Source organism: Melanerpes formicivorus, unplaced genomic scaffold, assembly GCF_026170545.1.
Source record: "Melanerpes formicivorus ecotype bairdi unplaced genomic scaffold, bMelFor1.0.p_v2 SCAF_6, whole genome shotgun sequence".
Lineage (NCBI taxonomy): Eukaryota > Metazoa > Chordata > Aves > Piciformes > Picidae > Melanerpes > Melanerpes formicivorus.
This window is the reverse complement of record NW_027142358.1, coordinates 35,423,629-35,447,214: the sequence shown is the minus strand read 5'-3', so window position 1 is coordinate 35,447,214 and position 23,586 is coordinate 35,423,629. Positions and strand designations below refer to the sequence as shown.

The 23,586-nt window shown below is 50.6% G+C and overlaps 1 protein-coding gene across 4 annotated transcripts in view; it reads left to right on the top strand.

The window, feature by feature from the left end:
- The first annotated feature begins 2,166 nt into the window (after window positions 1-2,166).
- Window positions 2,167-23,586, top strand: part of CHST15 (carbohydrate sulfotransferase 15) — a 50,928-nt gene continuing 29,508 nt past the window's right edge. For 2 of the 4 annotated variants that reach the window (XM_068140473.1, XM_068140469.1), the window contains exon 1: window positions 5,437-5,789. The gene's annotated coding sequence lies outside the window, so the exon portion shown is untranslated. Of the gene's footprint in view, window positions 2,185-5,434; window positions 5,790-23,586 lie in introns of those variants that run through there. The other 2 variants (XM_068140472.1, XM_068140470.1) reach the window with 2 other exon arrangements.

The following is a 23,586-nucleotide window of genomic DNA, read 5'->3' as shown; positions in this document are numbered from 1 at the left end:
ATAACAGACCTGGAGAGTGGCAGTTGAAATGCAGGGCACACGGGGGAGAAGATTATTCTGTGACAGAATGAAGTGCCTCCAAGAGCAGCACTCCTGCCTCCTCATTCATGACAGCAGCAGGAAACCACGGGGTTGTTCACTCAGGAAAGAAGAAGCCAGGAGCAGAGCTCCCATTGGCTTCAGTGGCAGTGATGCGTGCCTTTAACGAGGAACCACACACAATGGCGGCAGAGAATCCATCAGATCGTCTTAGCAGAGAGGTCATAGAGCACCTTGCCATCTACTCTGCTTCCTAGCCACCTTGAGCTCTTCTTCAGCCAAAGCTCACAGTGTGTTACAGATCTCTAGCTTTTCTCTTTCTTTATTAAAGCATAAGAAATTAAACACCCAACCAATAATGAAGCAACCCAGTTCCAGGCTCTGGGTCTGCTGGTTTATCGAGGGTGCTGAGCCCTTGGTCACATATCCAAGAGCTATAGCAGGAGCAGTGTGAGACCCTCAGGCCATCGGCATGAGCTGTTTCTGGTGCCAAGTTGAACTCACCTCCATTTGTCACCTACACTGTAGCTCCTTTAGAGCACGAGGAAGCAGCAGGTGTAAAGGCTTTGCCTGCCCCAGAAGCCACTCAGGTGCATTTCCAAGGGCAGCAGGCTTCACACCAGCTTCAGGCACCTGTGTCATGGTGCCACAGGAGCCCTGTGGCCATTCTGGGCACTGAAGTACTCCAAGTCTGTTTCAGTTGATTCCAGCACACCACTAAGTTGCTGCTGGATAAGAGTTGCAGGAGGCCACATCTCTTGCCTTGCTGCAGGGAGGTCACACCTAAACCATTCTGGGTACCTGATTGCCAGGGAGACGCAGGCAAATTGGAAGAAATTCACAGAAGAGCAATAAAAATGATGAAGGTTCTGAGGAGACTGAGTTATGAGTGAAGATTAAAGGGACTTAATATGTATTGGCTGGCTCAGTGATGACTAAGAGGGAAATGATACCCTTCAACAAGTACTTGGAGGGCAATAGTACCACAAACTCAAAGGAATCCTTTAGGGTGCTGAAGGACATACAAGGTGGGATAAAAGGATGGCATTAGGCAAGAGGAAACTGGCTCTCAGCATACATCCTTAAAGTCCAGCAGATCGTCTGGGAGAAACCAAACTCTGACACATTCACCTAATCATGTGTCAGTATTAATTGTTGCCTATTTGGGGGTGGGGGAGTGGGTGAGCATTGTCTTCAATGAAAGCCTGAGCAAGGCCTCCCAGAGGCACTCTGAGGCTGTGCATGCCCAAGTCCCACATCCCCCAGCCCGAGAGCAGAAAACGGCACAGAAGCATCGCGGGTGTTCAGTGGTTGATACACTCTTTGCTGAGAGACAGGGGATGCATAAGACATGAAATTAGTGATCTGTCCTTCAGGAATGTGTCTGTTGCCAGGATACCACGGGCAAAACAAAAGCAATAATGCACTTTAAAACACACACCTTCCCTAATTCCAGCATTCCAATGGGAGAACAAACATCTAAGGGGAGTAAAGATACCTCAGGCTTCTCACAGCACCAGCTCACAGCTCAGAGCCCAGCCTCAGAGTTGGAAGAGCTGAAACAGTCTGCACGGGTGTTAGAGCGCTGTGGTTGCACAGCCTAACCCCAGCCTGAGTTAGGCTGCAGCTGGACTCACCCACAGGATCGAAGGTCTGCGTGAGGCCGGGCTTTGCTGTTCCTGTGCTCAGCAGAGCAGCGCAGCAGCGGCACAGCAGTGCGGGTCCCGGAGCTGCGGAACACACCACCTCTAGCACCTTGTGGTTTGTCAGGCTCACTGCACGGAAACTCCACGGCTGAACTTGGAGGTCCCCACCCGGTAAATCATCTGCTTTCAGCTTCAGCCACCCCTTTGGTTCTCTGGGCAGAGGGGGAATCCTGAGCCTGCTCTGGCTTGGTGTGTCCATTTGCCTCTCGTGGCAAAAGTTCGACAGAGGCATTTGGGGAAGCTTTTGTTGTTTCCTGTCATAACCCACATCTGTTCCTGCTGTGATTTCTCCATCTAGTGCAAGGGTTTCTCTTCATGCTGGTACCCTGAGAAAGCCCTTGAGGAAGGCTTTGGAAAGCTCTGGCTGGTGATGTGAGGTCGTGGGAAAAGGGCTCCCCAAAAGCAACAGGAGTGGAAAACAGGAGTCTCCCGAGTGCTGGTAGGCAATGAACTTCTGCTTCTGTTTTGTGAGTTGGGGAAGAAGGGAGCACAAAGCAGAACCATCTGCATTTCCAACCCCTCTAACAATAACCCAATGCTGTAGCAGGCAGGGGGAAGAAGAGCAGCCCATGTCCCTGGATGAGCATCCCATAGGCAGTGCTCTGAGGACACGAGCTGACCTATCCCAGTGACATCTGGCTGTAAAGGCACAGGTCTGCTGCTCTCAAACCAGCCACCAAACCTCTCCTACAGAGCTCTGCCCCAAACTATGGTCAGCAGCAATTAGGAATGACTCCCCTGCATTAAAAAATTCACCTTTAGAACTCACACACTTGCACTACTCATTGTGTGCCTGCTTTTCAACACTCCTAAAGGGCTTCCTCTTTATTTTTTAGCCAGGTAAACCTGCTAAGAGGCATACACAGACTTGCTTTTAAACAGAGATGGTCAGCCCTGAGTTGCAAGGTGACCACAGCAACCAGCAGAAATCATAACCACAGAGGTGCAGGCCAGGAGCTTTCACTTGATGAAAACCAACCTGTCAGAGAAAGTGTTACTGTAATACATAACCTGACATCTCTTCAGTGATGAAGAGCATTTCATGCTCCTTCCCTCCTTGAGCATCCTGAATCGTACAAAGCAAGGTCCAGTCTTAATGCTTAGATGGTTTTTGAGGCTATATTCTGTTCTTCTGACTATCATCGTTTGTGGTAGCACAATTCAGTCCCCAACAGTGATTTGTCATGGCAGAAAATGTTGTGTTTTCCTCCCCACTCCCCCAGGCAACGCTGGAGGCAGTTTGTTAGTGTCCATGGGAGAGGCAGACACAATCTTTATGGGGTGCCTGGGCTTTGGAGCTACTCTGCTTCGGTATTGCCATCAAGGTATTTCCTCCAGCGGATGGTTGGCAAGGAACCATGTGAACATAGACTTGCCCAGGGAATAAAGATCTTGGCTTTTATGACAGCTCCTTCAAATTAGAGAAAGAAAGGGAGTATAATTATGCAGAAATCTGGCTAAGTATAATTGCTACTGAGAGCATCCCGGGAGGCCTAGCAAGGCCTTGGAGGGCAGCAAATTTAACCCAGAGCAGAGACACCGAGTGTGTGGGAATGTTTCACACTGCAGCTTCACCTAGTCAGGGGTTTATCCTGGGGGGGGGAGTTAGGTAAAAACTAGGTGAGGTTCAGATGTGCCCTGAACAGAAACAGATGCCCTGTGCTGCCCTGTGCATGTGTGGTTTTCAAAGTCAGTCTCTCAGCTATTCAAACATGGCCTTACAGGTGCACAGGCAGCCCCTTGAAAGCCTCCAGTCACAGCTGTGCAGTTGGGAAGCTTCTGGCTTGCATTTTGGTGTTACATATGGTTCTACTTCCAAACATTCCCACAGATTTGTCTGAGTTTTAGATGCTTCCGAAAAGTCTAACCAAAGATGGTCTTGATCACGAAAGGAAATGCTAACACACACTGTTCACTTCTCCTTCCTATTTGGCTCTTGCTTCATCACCTCAGCTTCTTAGTAATGATTTGCTGAATATTAAACATAACATGAGGATTTGAGCCCAAATGTGGGTTCACTTAAGTGGTAGGAGGAAAACAGCAAGAACTTTCCTCCTCTAGTGTGCTCACACAAACCTCGGCCAGCCATGGACAGTCTCAGCCACACTTCTGATACCATCAGCTTTGCAAGCACTGCATTAGCCTTCACCTCGATATCTAAAGCATCAGGAGAATGGAGCCAGACTCTCCTCAGTGGTGTCCAGTGACACAGCAAGGGGTAATGGACATAAACTGCAACACAAAGGGTTCCATAAACGTCAGGAAGAAGTTCTTCACTTTGAGGGTGGCAGAGCACTGGAGCAGGTGGGTGGAGCCTCTGTTTCTGAAGGCATTCAAAACCCACCTGGCCATGTTGCTGTGTGAGCTATACTGTGTGATCCTGCTCTGGGAGGACAGCTGGACCAGATGATCTGCAGAGATCCCTTCAAGCAGCACCATTCTGGGATCCTGTCAGACTTCACACAGATCACAGCAGGTGTGCATCTGTCACCTGGACAGCTTACCAAGCAGACAATGATTTACAAATAGATAAATGTCTCTGTATTAGTCTGTGTATGTGGTTGAGAATGAGCCCTGCACTTAGCAGCTAGCAGATTTGGGCTTCATAGCCGATGTTTGTGCTGCTGGTGTTTCAGAAGTGGACCAGATCAGTCCATGCTGCGTGTGCTCTGCAAGGCATGCAGCTAAGAGTCTGCCTTGCTCAAGCGGTGGAGAGCTGGAAGTGTATGAGCAATGTCTCTCCTTGGGCTGACTCTTGACTACCCCCACGGCAATCAGGAGCGCTGGGTCCACCAAAACACTGCTTCATAGAACCCTCTTGGTCAGAAAAGAGCTTTAAGATGACCAAGTCCAGTTGTTCTCTAACTCTACCAATGCTGGTGCTAAACCTTGTCCCTCAGTACCACATCTCTTCTTTCAAACACCTCCAGGGATGGGGATTCAGCCACCCCTGGGGGGCCTGCTCCAGTGTTTGAGAACCCTTTTGGCAATATCCAACCTAAACATGCCCTGGTATAACTTGAGGCCATTTCCTCTCATCCTGTCACTTGTTACTAGGGAAAAGAGACCAACCCCCACCTGGCTGCAACCTCCTTTGAGGGAGCTGTAAGGAGCAATGAGGTCTCCCCTCAGTCTCCTTCCAGGCTAAGCCATCCCAGTTCCTTCAGCTGCTCCTCCCCAGCCCTGTTGTCCAGACACTTCCCCAGCTTTGTTGCCCTTCTCTGGACGTGCTCCAGCAGCTCAGTGTCCTTGGAGTGAGGAGCCCAAAACTGACCCCAGTCCACTGGGTGTGGCCTCACCAGTGCTCAGTACAGGGGGACAATGATGCCCCTGGTCTTGCTGGTCACACCGTTCCGTTGGGACAGGTCGAATCTCTGGGTGAGATCCTCAGGGGAGCCCCATCGGCCTTCCAAAAGCTCCTAAGCAAGCCTAGCTGGCAGCTGGTGCCCGGCGGGACCCCACAGCCCGTGGGGGCTCCGCGTCCTTTCGCCAGTGGAGCTCTGCCGCGCCGTCCCCCCGCCTTTGTCCCCTGCGGGGGTGCCGCTAGGGACACCCCGCCCCGCGGAGCCGAAGGGGCCGAGCCGAGAGGCAGCATCACGCCGCCTCCCGGGCTGCGCAGCGCGGGGCTGCTCCCTCCCCACCTCCTTCTCTCCCTCCCCCTTCCTCCTCCTCCTCCGCCCCCCGCAGGGCAGAGCCGGCGGAGGCGGCGGGCGCGGATGGCAGGAGGCGGCAGCGCGGATCGGGGCAGCGCCGGCTGGAGGTCAGTGCTCAGGGGTGGGGAGAGATCCCCCTGGCCGCTGGCTCCCCAAGTTCGGAGGCGGCAGGACTTTGAGGGAAGTTCGGCGGCCAAGTCCGCGCTACCGGGGAGTGCGGTTCGGCACGGCTCGGTGCATTAGGACGGCTCGGCACGGAGCGACGGATACTCGGAGGAGTGGCCCGGGGACCCCGGCAGGCCGGCTCTGGAAGTGGGGAGACATCTCCGGCTGTTCCCCGCCTTACTCCAGGGTGAAGGCTGAAGATGCCTCCCCAGCAAACAAGGGGGTAGTGAGTATCCCTTTCATCCTTCTCTTCTGCTGGGGCACCCCGAGACATCGCCCCGGTGCAGCATCTCCCAGGAGCGGCATCCCCCGGGGTGCAGCATCTCTCGGGCCGAGCATCGCCCGGGTGGAACATCCCCCAGGAGCAGCATCCCCCCAGGAGCAGCATCCCCTCGTGCTTCGCAGCAGGCTGAGGGGAGGTGTGTGTGGGGGACACACTTCTTTTATACCGTGCCCCTGGGCAGGTTAGTGCTCCGGAGAGGACGGAATGATGACAAAAGATAATGCAATTTGCTGTCACCTCGCCGGGCTGCCTGCGTTGGGCAGATCCCTGCTGCCTGCCTCGGGAACTGCTCATTGGCTAATTGTGCTGCTGGTTTTACGGGGGTTTGGGAGAGCAGACGCCTGGAAGTGGCTGTCTCTGAGAGGTTCATTCAGTTTTGGCAGCGCATCCTACCTAGAATGAAGCCGTGGATAGATGTTGCCGTTCTCTGGTGAATATTTTTAGGGGACGAGGGGTGCTTCTTCAATGCAAGCTGCTGGCTGTTAAAAATAGCTTCATGGCAGGCTTTTGCTGGGAATGCAGGCAAGGTTCGGTGGGGGGTCATTATGGTTAGAGGCTGTTAAGCAACAATTCACCAGCTGAACCTCGGTGTGTCATGTATGGCTTTGTGTGTGTGTGGTTTGTCTCTGCTGCTTCACTGTAATACTCCAGCCCTGCTCTGCAGTGGCTTGACTGAGGCACAGCTTGATTTGTAGGCTGGTGGAACAGGCGATAGTGTTTCTAGGATAGTGCATCTAGACACCTTCCAAACTTTCAGATGTGGGAATGTTGGTCTGAGGTTTTTTGTTATATGGTTCTAGGGCCTAAAGTTCTTTCCATATTGATCTGCTGGCATATGACATCAGGCTGGTTTCACTTCTTGAACTGTTAGCCAGACCAAAAATCATTATCCTCTGCTGTAGAACAAACACGTGTCTTTGGTGTTTTGTGGCTGAAATAAAGCAGCAGAGCAGTGAGCTGAGCAGATTTGCAGATTAAACTCAAAGTTTGCTGGCAGTGCTCAGGAAGAGTCAATATTTTGCAGGTTTGACTGAAAATCCTATGTGCTTGTTTGCAGAAACAAAAGCCTAATTGAGCAGCACCGCACTTGGTACTGGCTGGGGACTGCTTGATCTCTGGCAGAAAGGGAAATTTCCATCGGTAGGAGAGCACAGAGACAGGAACTGTAGGTCTGTGTTTCTCTGCGCGTTGATCTATGTGTTCTGCCGACACGCCCACCTGTAATGCATGTGCTCGCCTGTGGACAGCAAGTGCTGACGGAGGGCTTGTGCCGGAGCCGCTCTCTGGTCACACGTCTGCTGCCCCGAGAGCTCCCCTGCTGCTGCCGGTGCCGTTTCGCTCTTGGGCACCGAGTCAAAGGCTTCATCTGGCTCCTCACGGCCAGAAGAAAGAAAATCAATTTGAATGCAGAAAAGAGGAAACTACTTGTGTGAAGGGTTTGTTCTTTTTCCCCCTGAAATGGATGATGGAGTAGTTTTATGGCTCAGATTGTGCAATAGGAAATCTAATCTCAAATCCAGCAACGCGATGAAGCAGTAGAGATTTGCATGACACAACACTTAATTGCACTGATGCAACAGAAGCCAGCAATGGAGTTTATCTTCCCTGCTCAACTGGAAGTAGGTGTTTGTATGAAAGAGGAGGCTGAGGCAAACTCTAGTGTTTGAGTTACTCCATGTGGTTCAGGTGAACGGATGAAGTTACCTCAGCCACAAGCGGTGTAAGCAAGGCTAGGATCCTGTGGGCATCGCCACAAGGCTGCAAGTAAGTTACTGCTGGTGTTGTACCATCGCTTGAAGCAACCTGGGCAGGAGTGCTGAGAATCAGGAGTGTCGGTGGGCAGAGGGTAGGTTGGTAGCCCAGGTGACTGCAGTGTTATCTCACATGGTTTAAAGATGGGTTGTGTCCCAGTACGAACGTGTCTCTCTGAGTGCTGGCTTGTATTTAAGGTCCAGTTCTTTCTGAGTTCATCATAGAATGGTTTGGGTTTGAAGGGACCTTAAAGATCATCTAAGCTGATGAGCTATTGCTGACATGATACTATTGTTCCTCTAACCCCCTCCTTCCTAGGAAGGGAATCTTTCTTCTTGACTACTCTGCCTGTTCCCTGTGCCTGATGTGCTCCAGAAGCTGTAGCTCAGTTGCGTTAGCGCTGTGCTCTGATACGCTCCAGAGCTATCCGGCAGCACTGCTCTGGTCCTGTACAAATGGCATATTGATTTGGGAAGCCAGGACACTGAGCTGGGCTTCTGCTTCAGTGCAGACACATCATCACTCAGCTGAAGGAAGCCATGCCCTAGGCAGGGGCCAGTGTGCTCTCTCACCCTCCTAGCTCTTAATTACTCTTTCTGTATCCTTAAAGGTTATAGCTCCCACAATCAGAACCCCAAGGGCATGTGCTGTTAAATCATCCAGTGCCACTTTGGACACTTGTTTCCAGTGTCTCATGGAGTTTGCAGGAGCTGCACCCTGGGCTGTTGCTGTGCTTAGCCTTCAATTCCTCCCTTAACTCACCTGTTTTCCTCTGTATTTCCCACCGTGTTGCTGCCTGGAGTGATGTTGCTCAGCTGGGAGAATCCGAAGCGCAGGGGGAAATCAAGGCAGATCCCAACAGCAGAGCACTATTTTTGTAACAGCTTTCCCCCCACATTAGTGTTTCTTATTTATTTGTGCTTTTTAGTGAAGTGCAGTTTGCCTTACTGACAAAGCCTGGTGCCAGGTTTAGTCTAAACACAGCTATTCATGTCAGGGCAGGGATCTGTAGGCTCCCACAAGCCCTTATCTCCCAGCAGCCTGAGTGGCACCCATCTCCCCACTGCTGCTGCACCTTCACCCAAAGGAGCTCATCACCTGTGGCACTGCTGACCCCTTCCCCATCCCTGGGAAGTACGTGAGGCTGTCCTTGGGGCTAACACCGAGTGTGCTGCCCAGCTGCACTGGCCATGGGTGCCTGCCACCTCTTGGCTGGTGTTTCCCGGGCTGAAGGCATGGTTACAGTTCTGTACTAGTGGCTGGGTTTGGTTTTTCCAGGCAAGGGAGACAGGAAAGCTCTAGAGGAGCTGGCGTGCGGCAGGCAGGGCGCAATGGGAGCTCTGTAATCCTTTCATTACACAGCTGTGCCTGACATGCCACTGAGCAGCACTTTAGGGCCAAGCAGTTAATGAAGCTTTGCTGAGGAATATTTATTAATTTATGTTACACCTGGTTTCCAGCAGCTGCTGGATGTGGCTTGTAAGCACTTGCTTTAGGGAGTGTGGTATCCTCTGGAAGGAGCTGATTGGGCGGTGTGCCTGATGCCTTGCAAGAGAAAACAGAAACAAAAGCTATGTCCAGTCAGGTACTGCTGGGTGCTAGCAACAGGGCAGCTGTGGTGCTGGTAGGAGACCAGATGTGATGATGAATGTGAGCAGTCTGTGGCTGGCTCTGTCCCAATGCCCTCCCTCTGTCCCCCTCTGTCAGCATGCAAACCCCAACCCATTGCCCTCTCTCTTCCCATTCCCAGCTCCAGCTTCTTAAAATTCCCAGGACAGCTTGAACTGCCCAAAGTTTATGTTTTCCAAATACTAAAGTGGTGAGCCTGCAGATTTCCCTCTGGACTTGCCAGAGATATTTTCTTCTCTGGAGATGCTCGAAACAAGCCTGGACACAATCCCGTGCAGCCTGCTCTAGCTGAATCTGCTTTAGCAGGGCATTGAACTAGATGATCTCAAGAGGTCCCATCCAAGCCACACCCCATGGGGTTCCGTGACATGAGCCCAGCCCCAGAACCATTTCTGGAGCTCCTGGTGCAGCAAGCCTTCCTCCCTTGCTCTGGAGAAGGAGTTAAAGCCCCTGCAGCATTTGGGAGAGTGAAAGGCACCTCGGTGCCAAGGGGCCTGCATTCTGTGTACTGCTCTGCCCTTGAGCTGGGCTCGGCTTTATAAGCAAACGGGGTGGTGGAGAGGTAGGAAGTGACACAGGCCCTGATTCTTGTATATACCATATCATACTACATGCACGCTTCCTCTTCTAGAGCTTAAAGCATCATAGAAGCATGGAATAGGTTGGGTTGGAAGGGACCTTAAAAAGTCAACCTTCCTGCAGTCAGCAGGGACCTTTTGCTCAGAGCTCCAGACAGCCTGACCTGGACTGGTTCCAGGCATGGGGCATCTCCCACCTGTGCCAGTGTTTCACCACCCTCAGTGTAAAACCTTTCTTCCATGTAGTCTAAATTTCCCCTCTTGTAGTTTTAGACCATCGCCCCTTGTGCTGTCACAAAGACCCTGCTTGTCCCCATGTTTCCTGTAGACCTCCTCAGAACACAGCACTGAAAAAACCCCAGAAGGTCTCCAGGCTGACCCAGCCCAACTCCCCAGCCTGGCCTCACAGCAGAGGGCTTCCAGCCCTGCCAGCATTGCTGTGGCCTCCTCTGGCCCTACTCCAGCGGGTCCCTGTCTGCTGCGCTGAGGGCTCCAGAGCTGCCCCAGCTCTGCAGGGGGGGTCTCAGCAGAGTGAATCAGAGGGGCAAAATCCCTTCCCTGCCCCTGCTGCCCAAGCTGCCTGGGGATCAGGCTGGGGCTGGACTGTGAGTGCTCACTGCCAGTTCATGGGCAGCTTCTCAGCCACCAGCACCCCCAAGTGCTTCTCCACAAGGTTGCTCCCCGTGGTGTGTGCTCATTAAAGTGCCATCACTTGGACTCATCAGACCACACATCAGTCCATAAATAAGTGTAGTTTTTCATACCAGCTCTTTCTCCAGGGGAGGTCATTCCTTGATGTACAAGGTGTGCACCTAAAGAGCAAAATACTCAACCTGACCTTTCCCCCTTGCTTGACGCCTTCCAAGAGGGAAGCAAATGTTTCATAAGGAGATCTCTTTCCTGTACAAAGCCCTAGATGTTCAGTGTGGGTGAATGTGCCCTGCTGAGACTGGAGGAGACTTTGGTATTGCTGTTTTGCACTGTGGGTGCACTGCTTGAATCTGCCAGGGTTGAGTCAGTCCTGGTGACTTCTCAGCTTTGCATGGCGTGGAGGGAAGGCCATTTCCTTCAAGTAACCACAGTCATTATGCTGCAGGTGAGTTTTCCCTGGGGACATCTGTGAGATCAGAGAAGAAGAGTGAAGATAAACTGTAAGGTTCAAAGATGAGCAGAGGAAACGAGATGAGATTGCTCTGAGAAAGTGCAAACTTCTGTAAGATACCTAGGAAAAAATAACACAGATTTACCTGCAACCTGTGTGCTTAGGGTCTGGGTGAAGCCTGGTGGTGTTGACAGCTTGCTATGGACAAGGGCAACACAATAGCTGCAAGTTTGCAGCACTCCTATTGAAGATGGCAATGCCCTTGCGTGCTCCCTATCCCCGGTTCAAATTCAGATGGGGGAGGAAGGCACTTCATTACTCTTCTCTGGATGTGGCACCACATTAGCAGTGGGATACCAAAAATAGATGAGAAAAAGACCACATAAATCTGGATTCTGGGTGGGTTTGCACAGGGTGTGAAGAAAAGTGAGCGCCCAGTGTAAACCTCACCGTGCCTGGCCAGGACAGAATGGCCCCTGGATGCCAGAAGTTCTTAATCCAGGGAGGAGAAGGACTTTGAGTGCTGCAGTCAGGAGGTCAGGGTGTGCACGGCTGGAGATGGAGGAGGATGGTTTCACAGGTTGTGAGGCATGGGTGTCATGATGAGATGGGTGTGCCTGCAGGACCAGCTCTTCACAGGGCATCTCCATCTCCTGAAATGTCTTCAACAAGCCTTAAACCCAACCTTTTTTTGGCAAGTCCATCAAATGCCTTGTTATCCCTTTCCAACATCTTTGATTTTGGCTGCTTGCTAGTTGATGAAGTTGCCTTCTGGCTGAGCTGTGCAGCTGTTAAACAGATAATGTTACCTAGATTGTGTTGAGTGAAATGGATGAGTAACTGGAAATTGCTGGCATTTTCAAGGAGCTCTCTGAAGGCTCAGCTGTTCAGAGATGGTTTTCACCATGTTAAGTGAGAAGTTCTCTTTCAGTCCCAGGTTACTGCATCGGCAGGACTGCTGCTGTGCAGTTCATCCCTCTGGCTTGGTTGCCAAAGCCTGAGGAAATTTCCTGGGGCCATTTCCAGGAGGGATTTTGGCTGCTGCTGTGCTGAAGTGGAAGAGGAGCAGTTTGCATGTGGGCATCAGGTTTGGAGCCTGTGCAGAGCTGGTGCCAGTTCAGCTCCCTGAAGGAGGAAGGTTCACACAGAGAGGTTGTGTCTCAGTATCAGGGTCTCCTGGCTTGTTTTGTGAAGCTCTGGCCTGGGATGAGACTGACACAGCTGGGTTTGAACTGCAGCTATTGCAAGTGCAGAGGGCAGATGAAAAGCCTTGGGTTGGAACACTGCTGTGCATTATTAAAGGTTGCTGGCAGGAACTACAACAGGAGATACAGTGGTGGTCTCCCCCTGAAAAGACAAAACCGTGTTCCTGAGCCCTTCAGCACCGAGGACTACAGCTTCATGCCCTGAGCCACGCCTGGGAGCCATGCATGAAACAAATCATTTAGCTGAAAAAGGTCATAAATTATAGAGCTATGAAAACAGCAGCTCAGGTTGAGGATTGGCTTGCCTGAGGAACAGCTAAGGATAAATCAGGAGGAAACCACGATGGCTCTTGACATTTAGTATTGGAATTACTTTGCCAAGCTATTTATACCAGCTTTTAAACAGTTTCAGCATGAAATGAGAGGTGAGAGGTGAGCAGAAGGGAATGGTGGAGCCCAAGTTCATCTCTTTGATTACAGGCAAGAGAGAAAATCAATTTCTCTAACATCAGGCTATTTGAAATACTGGAGGGTTTGGCTCTTTAGAGAAGACTTTTGAGCATTGCTAAGGAGACCAACAGAGTTAAAAATGCAGCCCCTAATAAAGTGGAATAGATGTTGGTAGCCATGGAAATCCCATGAGCATTTCTCTTGCATTAGGGTAACTCAGCTCTTGTTTTTCACTGCTTAAAGGGGGCCCAGAGCCCGAATTCTCCACACTGTGGGCACTGAAACTGTTTTCTGGCTGTTTTGCTCCTCCTCCTCCTCTGCTCTTCCCTGGTGAGGCCATACCTGGAGCACTGGGTCCAGTTCTGGGCTCTCCAAGTCAAGAGAAACAGTCAAGAAAAGAAGAGAAAAGTCAAGGGAACTACTGGAGGGAGTCCAGTGGAGGGTTATGGAGATGGTGAGGGGACTGGAGCATCTCTGATGAAGACAGGATGAGGGACCTTGGGCTGGAGAAGACTGAAAGGGGATCAGAGAAGTTCAGAGTCCTCTTCTGCATGCAGTGTGTGGCTGCAGATGTAGGACTGGTCAACCCAAGCTGGTTGTAATGCTCCAGTAGTTGGCAGTGAGGAGCTTTTAGCTCAAGTCCCCAGTCATTGTTTTAACAAAACTGTATCCTGGGCTGCATCAAGAGAAGTGTGGCCAGCAGGTCACAGAGAGGGGTGAGACCCCACCTGCAGCACTGTGTCCAGTTCTGGAGCCCCTATTACAGGAAGGATCTGGGGGTGCTGGAAGGTGTCCAGAGAAGGGCCACGAGGAGGAGCAGAGGGCTGGAGCTGCTCTGCTATGAGGACAGACTGAGAGAGTTGGGGTTGTGCAGTCTGGAGAAGAGAAGGCTCTGAGGAGATCTAATTGTGGCCTTCCAGTATCTGAGGGGGCTACAAGAAAGCTGGAGAGGGACTTTTGAGGGTGTCAGGGAGTGATAGGACTGGGGGAGATGGAACAAAACTAGAAATGAATAGAGTCAGATTGGATGTTAGGAAGAAGTTGTTCCCCATGAGGGTGGTGAGAGCCTGGCACAGGCTGCCCAGGGAGGTGGTGGAAGCCTCATCCCTGGAGGTGTTTGCAGCCAGGCTGGATGTGGCTGTGAGCAACCTGCTGTAGTGTGAGGTGTCCCTGCCCATGGCAGGGGGGGTTGGAACTGACTGATCCTTGAGGTCCCTTCCAGCCCTGACAGTTGTGTGATTCTGTAAGAAGCCCCAGATTGCAGTAGCTCTGTGTAACATTTCCTTCTTAGGTGGTTTCAAGCCCCTTGCTGCTTAGCTGTGCATGCAGCTTTGGAAGCTGAGTGCTGGTTTGGTGTCAGAGTCAGAATGTTGCAATAACTCCTTTTGGTGTGCTACTGGAGAAGGCACAAAAAGCTGCTGCTGGGTTTTGATAGCTTTTTCTTTTAATGGTAGCCATTAAGTGGGTGTAGTAATCTATCTAGCTTCCCAGTTTTTTGTCATACTCTGCTAGTATATTGGCCAACACATAAATAAATAGGTACTGTCCAAGCAGAGTCGAGCACGTAAACATCAGCAGTGAGCTTTGCTGGGCTCTTACCATTTCTGAGGCTTTTCAGTGTTAGGAAATGGACTGAAGCTTTATGCCAATGTGTGTTTCTGTGTGGAAAATCCCTGCCTGTTGCTGAACCAAGAATACCCCAGCCATGCTCGCTGGCAGTCTGACACAGTGGTATTTTAATGACCTTCTTTGTGTCTGTCTGAAGATGACAAATAATTCTGGAATAGCAGCTGTCATTATGTTGCCTTCAACAAAAACACCTGAGGGTCTCCAGTGAGCTCATATAAATGCTGTGTGCATTCCCAGCAGCAGCTCTCGGGGTGAACCTCTGGCTTCTTTCAAGTCACTGCAATGGGATCTTGCAAGGTTTGCTTCTTGCTGGGTGACTGGAGCTGAAGCTGCTCAGTCGTGTGTTTCTGTGCATGTGTTCAGCCAGGAAGAGTTAAGGTGCAGATAACATCTGGTGGCCATAAGGAAATGCGAAAAGGAAATGATCTGTCTCTGCAGTACCCATCGATAGCTGTGTCGTCCCAGAGGTCCCCTTTACTGAGACACGGCAGCTGCCTGCCCTTGCAGAGTGTGCAGGTGGGCATTGCTGGTTAGGATATTGCATAGAAGCAGTGAACTGGTTTGGTTGGAAGAGACCTTTAAGACCACTGAGTTCAACCCTTAACCCAGCACTGCCAGGTCTCCACTAAGCCATGCCCCTCAGCACCACAGCTACCTGGCTTTGAAATCACTCCAGGCATGGGGACCCCACCACTGCCCTGGGCATCCTGGGCCAGGCCTTGACAGCCCTTTGGGGGAAGTAATTTTTCCTGATAATGAAGTGAAGCCTCCTCTGGTTCGGCTTGAGGCCATTTCCTCTTGTCCTGTTGCTTGTTACTACTTAGGACTGAAAGGTGATGGGAAGCCCCAAAGCCAAACCCTAAAGCAGTACTGCACTGCTGCACTGCCTGGGGCAGAGGCTGGGCAGACTTTGACCTCAAGTGCAGCCTTCAGACGTGGCTTTAGGGATGGTTTTAGCTTTGTCCTTTTGGCACCAAGGTTTTTTTTCTGTGGCAATTGAATGGGAGGAAGGAATTAGTTTGATTTAGCGATGTCAGCCTGAAGATGAAGTTCCTCCTAGCGTGTCCTTTGAAGAGCCCTGCGTGGCTCTGGATCTCGCCTGCCATCCGCTTTGTTTGTGCAGAGATATTTCTGAACTTCCTCTGCTGATAAATATTTAGGCTCTGCTTATATTTCCTCTCCATAAATACTTATTACTGAGGAAAATGATGTTACCAGCCCTGAAATGGCAGTGCTGGCAATGCTGTAATTGTAGGCATAGCTGACTGGCAGAGCATTTATTAACGATCCAAGAGAGGCATACAGCTTTCTGCAAGAGAACTTCATTTCTGGGCTGCAGGAGTTACAAGGGGAGCAGAAATTGCTTTCTGCCTGGAGTGCAGGATGAGGCTCTGGAGGCTTGGCTGGGTTAGATGTGACCATCTCTGAGGATCAATGAGCTGTGGTAGAGTGGAAAGGCTGTTTCAAATTTGTGAAAGTTTCAGCCACCAGGATGCTACTAAGCTCAGAATGGAAATTGCAGCCATTTCCTTTTGGGTTTAATTAAAATCTAATCAAAAACAAGTCAGAGGAGCCTGGCTGGTATTAATTACTTTGAGCACTTGAAGGGCTTCCTTTGCTAAATTCTGCACAGCCTTTCTTTCAGCCTGGCTCTGCCTACTCCCCAGTGGTGTTGCCCAGCTAGCTGTTAGTACTGCCTTGCCACGCCTTGCTGATTCCCTCCTGGAGCCATGTTTTTCCTGGCGTGAGGATAACAATCCTGCTCTCACTAGGTAACAGCAGTTGTCACCATGCCTGTCCAGGAGTCCCACAGAATCAGTAAGGTTGGAAAAGACCTCTAGGATCATTGACTCCAACTGTCAAACCCGAGCCACCATGCCCACTAAACCCGACTGCCACGTCTACACCTCCAGGGATGGAGACTCCATCACCTCCCTGGGCAGCCTGTTCCAATCCTTGACCACTCTTGCAGCAAAGCAACTACTCCTAATACCCAACCTGAGCCTCCCCAGGCTCAACTTGAGGCCGTCTCAGCTCATCCTATGGCTGCTTACCTGGGAGAAGAAGCTGACTCCAACCTTCTTTCAGGGGGTCATAGAGATCCATAAGGTCTCCCCTCAGCCTCCTCTTCACACTAAACACCCCCCAGGTCCCTCAGCTGCTTCTCACCAGCCCTATTCTTCAGACCTTCCACCAGCTTTGTTGGCCTCCTATGGACCTGCTCCAGCAACTCAGTGTTGTTGTTCTACAAAGCTTTAGTAAGGAGCAGGACACTTCCAAGTGGCACTGTCTCAGGGCACTGCCATGAGCTGCCTCACACTGCAGCGTGTAGCCACCAGATGTCACTTGTTTTGTGCCATTGGTGTGCAAAAGGTTACAAGAATAGCAGCTTGCTTAAGTGGCTTTGCTGCTGTTTGTGCTCAGGATTGATAACTGTCTCCCCTGATGAACGTTTTCATCTCAGAACGGGTGGTCTGGACGCCTTTCTCACACAGAAGGCAGGCTTGCACTTTTTATGAGCCTTAAATGTCAGCAGTGACATTTTGGAACTCACTTGAAGAAAATAATTAATAAGCTTCCTGAAAGTTCAAAAGGATGAAAGGACATTTTACAGCAAGGAGAGATTTATCATTATGAACTGTGCTGTCACTGAGGGCACTCCAGCCAGAGGCTTAAGTGTCTCTTCATCTTCAGTCAAGTTAAAAGCAGTGAGGTGAGCCTTGGAGTCTCGCAGGGCTGGGAGCAAGGTGGACACCTGTGCAGACAGGGGAAGGACCACGTCTAAAATCACAGCACAGCAGCCACTTACAGAGTGATCCACTTCACCCTCCAGATTTGAAGCCTTCAAATAAAAGCATAAAGGTGGATAGAGAGGAATGTGGAAAGGAGCACTTGGTACCCAGCACAGGGAGCACAAGGTGTCAGTGAGGAGGATGAGACAACTACTGGCTCAGCAGGGAGGGTGAGCAGAGGGCAGGTGACCTGAGCTTGAGCAGCAGTGGGTTGCTCCTCCCATCCCCAGAGATGCTGAGCTGCGAGGGGCAGACCTTGCTCTGTGGTCACATAAGCCTTGTGCTCAGTTATTTTTCACTCTGTGCTCAAAGGCAGTCTCTGACAGGGGAAATTTAATGTTCTGGAGTTGAAGCAGGAAGCCTGACAATGGAGTGAATTCTTTGAAGGTGATGGTCAGGGAGGATTTGTTCCCCACTGGAGTCTGGTTTTATGCTTTAGATGCATCTCCTACCTCAGATTTCAGTCTGGGATGGAGTCATGCTCACTCTGTGCATCTCATGTAGGTTGGAGGATGTAAAAGCCACTGGTTCCAGGGAATGATCTGGGGGTTGCTTTCCAAATTATTTTCCTTTTGAGTCCCCAGGAGCAGCTGTTTTGAAAGACTACCAACCTTCATGTTTCATCTGTGGTGACAAATGAGCTCGAGCATGCCATTCACTACCTGCAGGCAGAGTATATGACAGAGACATTTCTCCCCTGCTTTCTTCTGTGCTTCAGGGAAAATAGAGCCGAGGAAAGCACTCCTGAACTGCAAGAAACGATGTTGTCAATGCAGTGAAATACTGGGTTAGAAGCTACTCTGGAAGCAGTTATGTTAATGAGTGCTCCACTGCCCTGACTGAGCTGTTTATGAGGCTGAGGGTTTCACTTCCTAGCTGCAGAGCTTGCACCGTTGCTCCTGAAAGTGCCACCTGCCCCCAGAACACTGAGCACTGCTAATTGCCACTGGCACTGGCTCAGGGAGTGTGATGGCAGCTTGGAAGGGTCGGAAAAATTACCTCCTCTGTCTTCCAGGCTTATGGAAGTGTTTAGTGTGACTGCTGGGGAGATTCAGATGCAGTACTGTCTGCCTCAGATGATTTATTTAGGCATTGGATTGCTGGGGACTTTCAAAGCCCCCAGTCCCCATGTAATGGCCTGTGCATGGTGAGGCAGGAGATGGAGAGTTCCCCTGGATTCCTACCACTTTGTGCCATACGGCAGCAGCAGTAAGGCATGGCAGTGCTCTGGCACTCTCTCACCCCCAAATTGAGAGGCACTTTTGAAAAGCACTGTGACATCTGCTGCTGGCAGTGCCCCCGGGAAGGCTGATACTGCCTGTGCCCCAGGGGCCTGGCACAGGTGGGCCTTAGCCAGGCTCTGAGGCACGTCTGAGTACACTTCAGTGCACCCCCGAGCCTGCTGTGTGTGGCAGCAACGCTTGCAGTGAGGCTGCTGCCTTTAGTTAGCTCTGCAGGGAGGGTGGCAGCTTCTCTGTGAAGGGAGGAGTGGAATACATTTTGTCTGCTCCAGCTCAGTTCTGCTGGCCTGGCTTAGCCCTGCACGAGTAACCTGTAGGAGGAGGAGTCAGAATAAGTCCAGAGTCAAGTTTTCACAGGTACCAGAAGCAGCAGTGTGGAATTGTCAGGCTCTGTTCCGATCTGTTGTTGTTATGAAAATCTAATTCACAACACTGAGCTGTGCTGTGTGGAAGCATATTCTCAGCACAGAAGTGACTCTTTCACTTCATGAGAAGGACTCTGAAATGCTGAGGCTTCAGTCTGTTCCAAACTTCTGAAGTCTCCTGGTTTGATTATAAATGTTTTGAATGCTCAGAACTTAAACATGCAGGAAAGCTGTAAATGAGATGAAATGATCAGTGGTAAAGCTCTCAGCTCTCTCCCACACCTGGAATAAATGGGTTTCTAGCATGCCTCATTTCTCCACAGGCTGGTGCAGTAGCTGCTGTAGAAGCAGCAGGGCTGACTCAGTTATTCTCATAGCAGCTTTCATTTTTTCCACTAGAAAAAGTCTGTCCATCAGGGCCAGAGAGCTGATCCCTGGGTGCCTTCCCCTGTTGTCTCTCTGGCTCAAAGCTCTGCTCCAGCTGTGCAAAACAGGACCTGCCCTGCTAAACCAGGTTGGAGATGCCCAAGGGGATTGTCACAGTCAAGATGCCAGCTCCTCCTGAAGGCAGGAACACAGAGATGAACTCCAGAAGCTGTGGCTGCCTCCTCTCTGGCAGTGTTCAGAGCCAGGCCGGATGGGGCTTTCAACTGTCTGATCTAGTGCAAGGTGTCTCTGCCCATAGCAGGAGGTTTAAGGTCCCTTCCAACCCAGTTTAGTGGTGATGGTAGCTGAGTTGGGGTTGGACTGGGTGATCTCAAAGGCCTTTTCCAGCTGTAGTGGTCCTGTGATTCTACAAGCAGTCAGGGTGGTGGAAGGTTTTCATGGGCAGAGTACCACAGCAGTCAGTGGTTAAAGCCCCAACTGAAAGAGGCAGTCTGGGTGCCAGCCCCACTGTCCAGCCCCATGCAGGCTGTCACAGCTGTGTGCCAAGGCTGAGAGAGTGGTGTTTGGGTCACGTCTGCTGACGCTAGGGCGAGCAACACCTGCTGGGGTAGGGGCAGCTTTGTGCCTCTTGGACCTCCTCTGGTAGAGGAACTAACACAGGGTGGAGGTGTTGCAGTGTCTGAGGCTGCTCCTGCTGGGTGCTGAGTCACCCTCCCGAGGCTCTGAGGGAAGATGTGGTGTTTTGTGGCAGGTTATGGCATGTTGCTGCCGTCAGCTGTGGGCGTAGCGTGGCGGCTGCAGGGGACAGTGACTGATCCAGCTCTCCGGGCAGCTGCTGGCTGTTGCCCACACCCCTCTGGAGGAAGCTTCTGCCATGCCCCCTTTGGGTGAAAGAGCCCAGGTGTAACTCGGTGGCATGATTGATAGGACAGGCAAACACAGACCCATCCAAAGGTGGCTCTGGAACTGAGGCACTGGAAGGGCTCCAGTGTGATGCATCGGCTGGATGGAGCTGCTGACAGACACCTTGCATTTGGATACTGATTACTGCACGTCATGGAGATGCTTCATTGGCCATAAACGTGGCTGTGGAATGGCCACTGCTCTTCTGGAAGCTTGTCTTGTCACTTAGTTGTTAGAGTTTGAGGCATTTGCCTCGGTGGTATGTTACCTTCTGTGGTGACAGGTTGGACTCGATGATCTTTGAGGTCTCTTCCAACCTTAGGAATACTAAATACTGAATAGGTTACCTTGTGGTGCCTAGAAACCATCAAGGGGCTTGGAAGCCACCTCCTCAGCCCTAAGAGATCCTAGAAAGGTTTTTATTTCAGTGTAGTCCCTACTGCAAAGACATACTGAGGAAGTTCCAGTTTGTATCACATAAAAAAATACCTCCTCCAAATTCATCTGTATGCTTTTGATGCCATCTCAGTCTCCCGCATGTCTGGAAGCTCTGAATACATTAGCAGCCTGAACCAAGTCACTGCATTAATCTGGTGAAACCCAAGACTCGTGCTGCTGACTCGAGGTGGGTGGAAATGCACTGCAGTACCTGGCAGGTGTCTTTACTGGAGATGCTTTCTGGTCGTGTGAAGCATTCTGGAGATGCTTCCAGTTCCCTGCAGAACGTTGTGGTGTTTGTGTTCTGTCTCCTTTTTCCTGCATTAGAATCTGAGCTAACAGCCAGGCATCTGCTTTTGCAGAGCTGTCTGCCAACTGCAGCTGATGGAATTTGTTTCCTTTTAGAGTTCTTCTGTGCATTGCTTCAGGAAAGGCTCATTTCAAAAGGAGGAACTGGAGCTTCAGCACTGATGTTGATCTGATGTCAGCTGCAAAGTTCTAAAGCAACTCCACGTGCTCCTTCATTTGTCTAGAGTCATTTCCATCAGCAAGCACTGCTCTTACAGAACAAAACTGCCTTTTGCCTCCTACTGACTGCTTTAGAGTTGTGCCCCCCTGCTGCCGGAGACGCAGGACTTTTGCAGCCCTGAGAGCTTTCTGCCTGGAGCTGGGTGTTTAAGAACAGTTCTCCCTTTCTCATTACAGCTGTGTCTTCTGGGCCATCTCAGGAGTTGGTCTGTCCCACAGAGCAGGTGCAAGGGTCATCCTGGTCCCAGGCATCCCTGTACAGTGTTCAGGTAGGAATCAGTGAGCACCAGCAAGTGAACTAGGCACTTGTCCCACATGGGAGCTCCTGCAAGGGTGGGAGGCTCTCTTCCAGTTTCTCAGTGCAAGGCCATAAGAAGTGAATTTTGACCCTCTGCAGCTCAAGCAAAGGAAGAGTGGAGGGTGAGTTCGAGGCAGTCTCCCTACAACAGAAGCTATCTCCATTGGAAGTCTCTTGGAGAGCTTGCCTTTGCCTCTGTGCCACAACCATAGAGCATCTGGTTTGCTAGGCTAAACGTTGCCTTTGTGTTGAAGAAAATGATGCAGGAGAGGCAGAGTGGGAGGGGAAGTGCCAATATCTTCTTGGTCTGTTCACCATTATGCAGAGCTGGGTATGTGCTTTGCTTTTCTTTATTCTCCTGGACCTTCTGAATGGAAATTCAGGAAGTTCTCAGATTTTTATCTTGTTTGCAATCTGCAGTCCAGCTAAGTACAGCCTAAAGCACGCAGAAGTGTTCGTGGCTGTGTGCTTCCCGAGTGCAGAACAAGTGTGCTGCAGCCAAGCACAGAGTCAAGCCCAGGAGCCAGCAACTGGGTGGCTGAGGAACAGATTTCCCTCACTGTAGTGCTGGGCCCCCGGACAGCATGGCTCTCTGTCTCTTCATTGCTCCTGTTGTAGCCAGGACTGTTCATGTGGTGGCTTAGAGTTTGCTACAGGATGAAAACTGTGTCCAGAGCTGTGACTGTTGTGGGCAGCTGGTGGAAGAATGCAGCACGTTTTCTTCCCTGTAAGAGCAGAAATCAGTAAATGAAGATATTTGAATCCTTGTCATCTGGGGCAGAAGTGGTGTTCTTCTGTGGTGACCTAAAGGACAATACTGAGTGTTTGATCCATTATCAAATGGCATTAGGTTCCACATAGAATGGCTTGAGTTGGAAGGAACATTAAAGACCATCCCATTCCAATCCCCTGCCACAGACAGGGGCTCCTCCCACTAGACCAGGCTGCTCAAAGCCTCCTCCAGCCTGGCCTTGAGCACTTGCAAGGTTGAGGCCTCCACACCAAGCATATGATCTGACTGTGAAGATCTGTGGTGTTAGCAACACAAAATAGAGCAAAGCTGTGCGGAAACACCTTCAGAACGATGTGAGCTGGCTAGTAGGAAATGATTCTGCCTATGTACAGTTGGAGCACATAGGAGTGATGGAGCTGAAGCCTGCAGTGAGACCCTTATGGATAGGGTAGGCGATGTGGGAAGGAAATATTGCTTGACTTAAGCAGAATAAACCTCTCCCACAACTGCTGTAATGTGTTCCATCAGAAAGGTTTGCATTCATGAGCTCTGGCCAGTAGTTACCTGCAGGGATTTTAACTAGTCTTACAGAGAGAGGTAACTAGCAGCTTCCTGAGAATACTGAAGACCTTTTGGGGTATCTCCACTTGGACTTTGAATCTGCTTGGCTTTGCAGCAAGCCTGTGCTTCAGTGGGCTGAGCTTTATCTGCTGTGTTGTTTCCTGAAGAATGAAAGGTGTTGAACGTTTACAAAGGTTCCCACAAAGCCACAGCAGTAATTTGGCCTCAGTGAACAGTTTTAGTTGGGTAATTTTTGTTTGATTTCACAAGAAACTTTAACAAGAGCCTGGCATAGTGATTTTGCCTCTTCAGGATGCAGCTGTGTATGTTTCCTCTCGCCCACTCAGCACGAGATGAAAGATGAAATACCCTATTCATGAAGAAGTGCTTGCGTGGTGCTTATGGACAGATGAGAGATGATTTTCCACCCATTTGAATGGATGTCTCGTGGAGAAGGTACCACAGATGAGTCATAACAAAAGCCTTCAGATGGCTGTGTTAAGATAGTAACTTCCATGGAGAAAATTCCCTTTGGAGGTGGAGGAAATTCCCTCCTCAGCCACTAACAGTCGGATGAGCTGCTGTTGGCATGCATGCAGCTCCAGAGCGGTAACACCAACATTGTGCTTAAAGCAATGCTCAGTGTGGCACAGCCTGATCCCCTCCAGACAGACTGCTGCTTTGTGACCCCTGTAGGTATATCAAATCAGTTCCAGTCGATGCCGTTTGGCTGCAGCGCTGCCGGCAGAAACACTTTCCCACCCCAGGAGATAAACAGGCACTAGAGGCATTACGTTATGCATGTTCTATTTATTCCATCAAATGTTATTCATCCCTCAAAAGCAGCCTCAAATTAGCAGCTGATCTCTCACAACCCACAGGATTTAGCAATTTATACTGTATACCATTTGCAAAGTGGCAGAAAGTATTAGATTTCAGATGGTGGAAAGAATGTTTCTCGCTTTACACTGACTTGAGGCAGCAGCTGCAAAAAGCAAGCAAGATGAAATGTGTAAAAAGAACAAGATGGTAATCAGAGTAACAGGACTGTCAATGCCCACTGTTCTGCAGCGTGCTGGAGGAGCTTGCCAGGACCTTTGGGAAGAGTCTCAGAATGGTTTTCTCCCACGTGCTGCTTATAGACCAGTA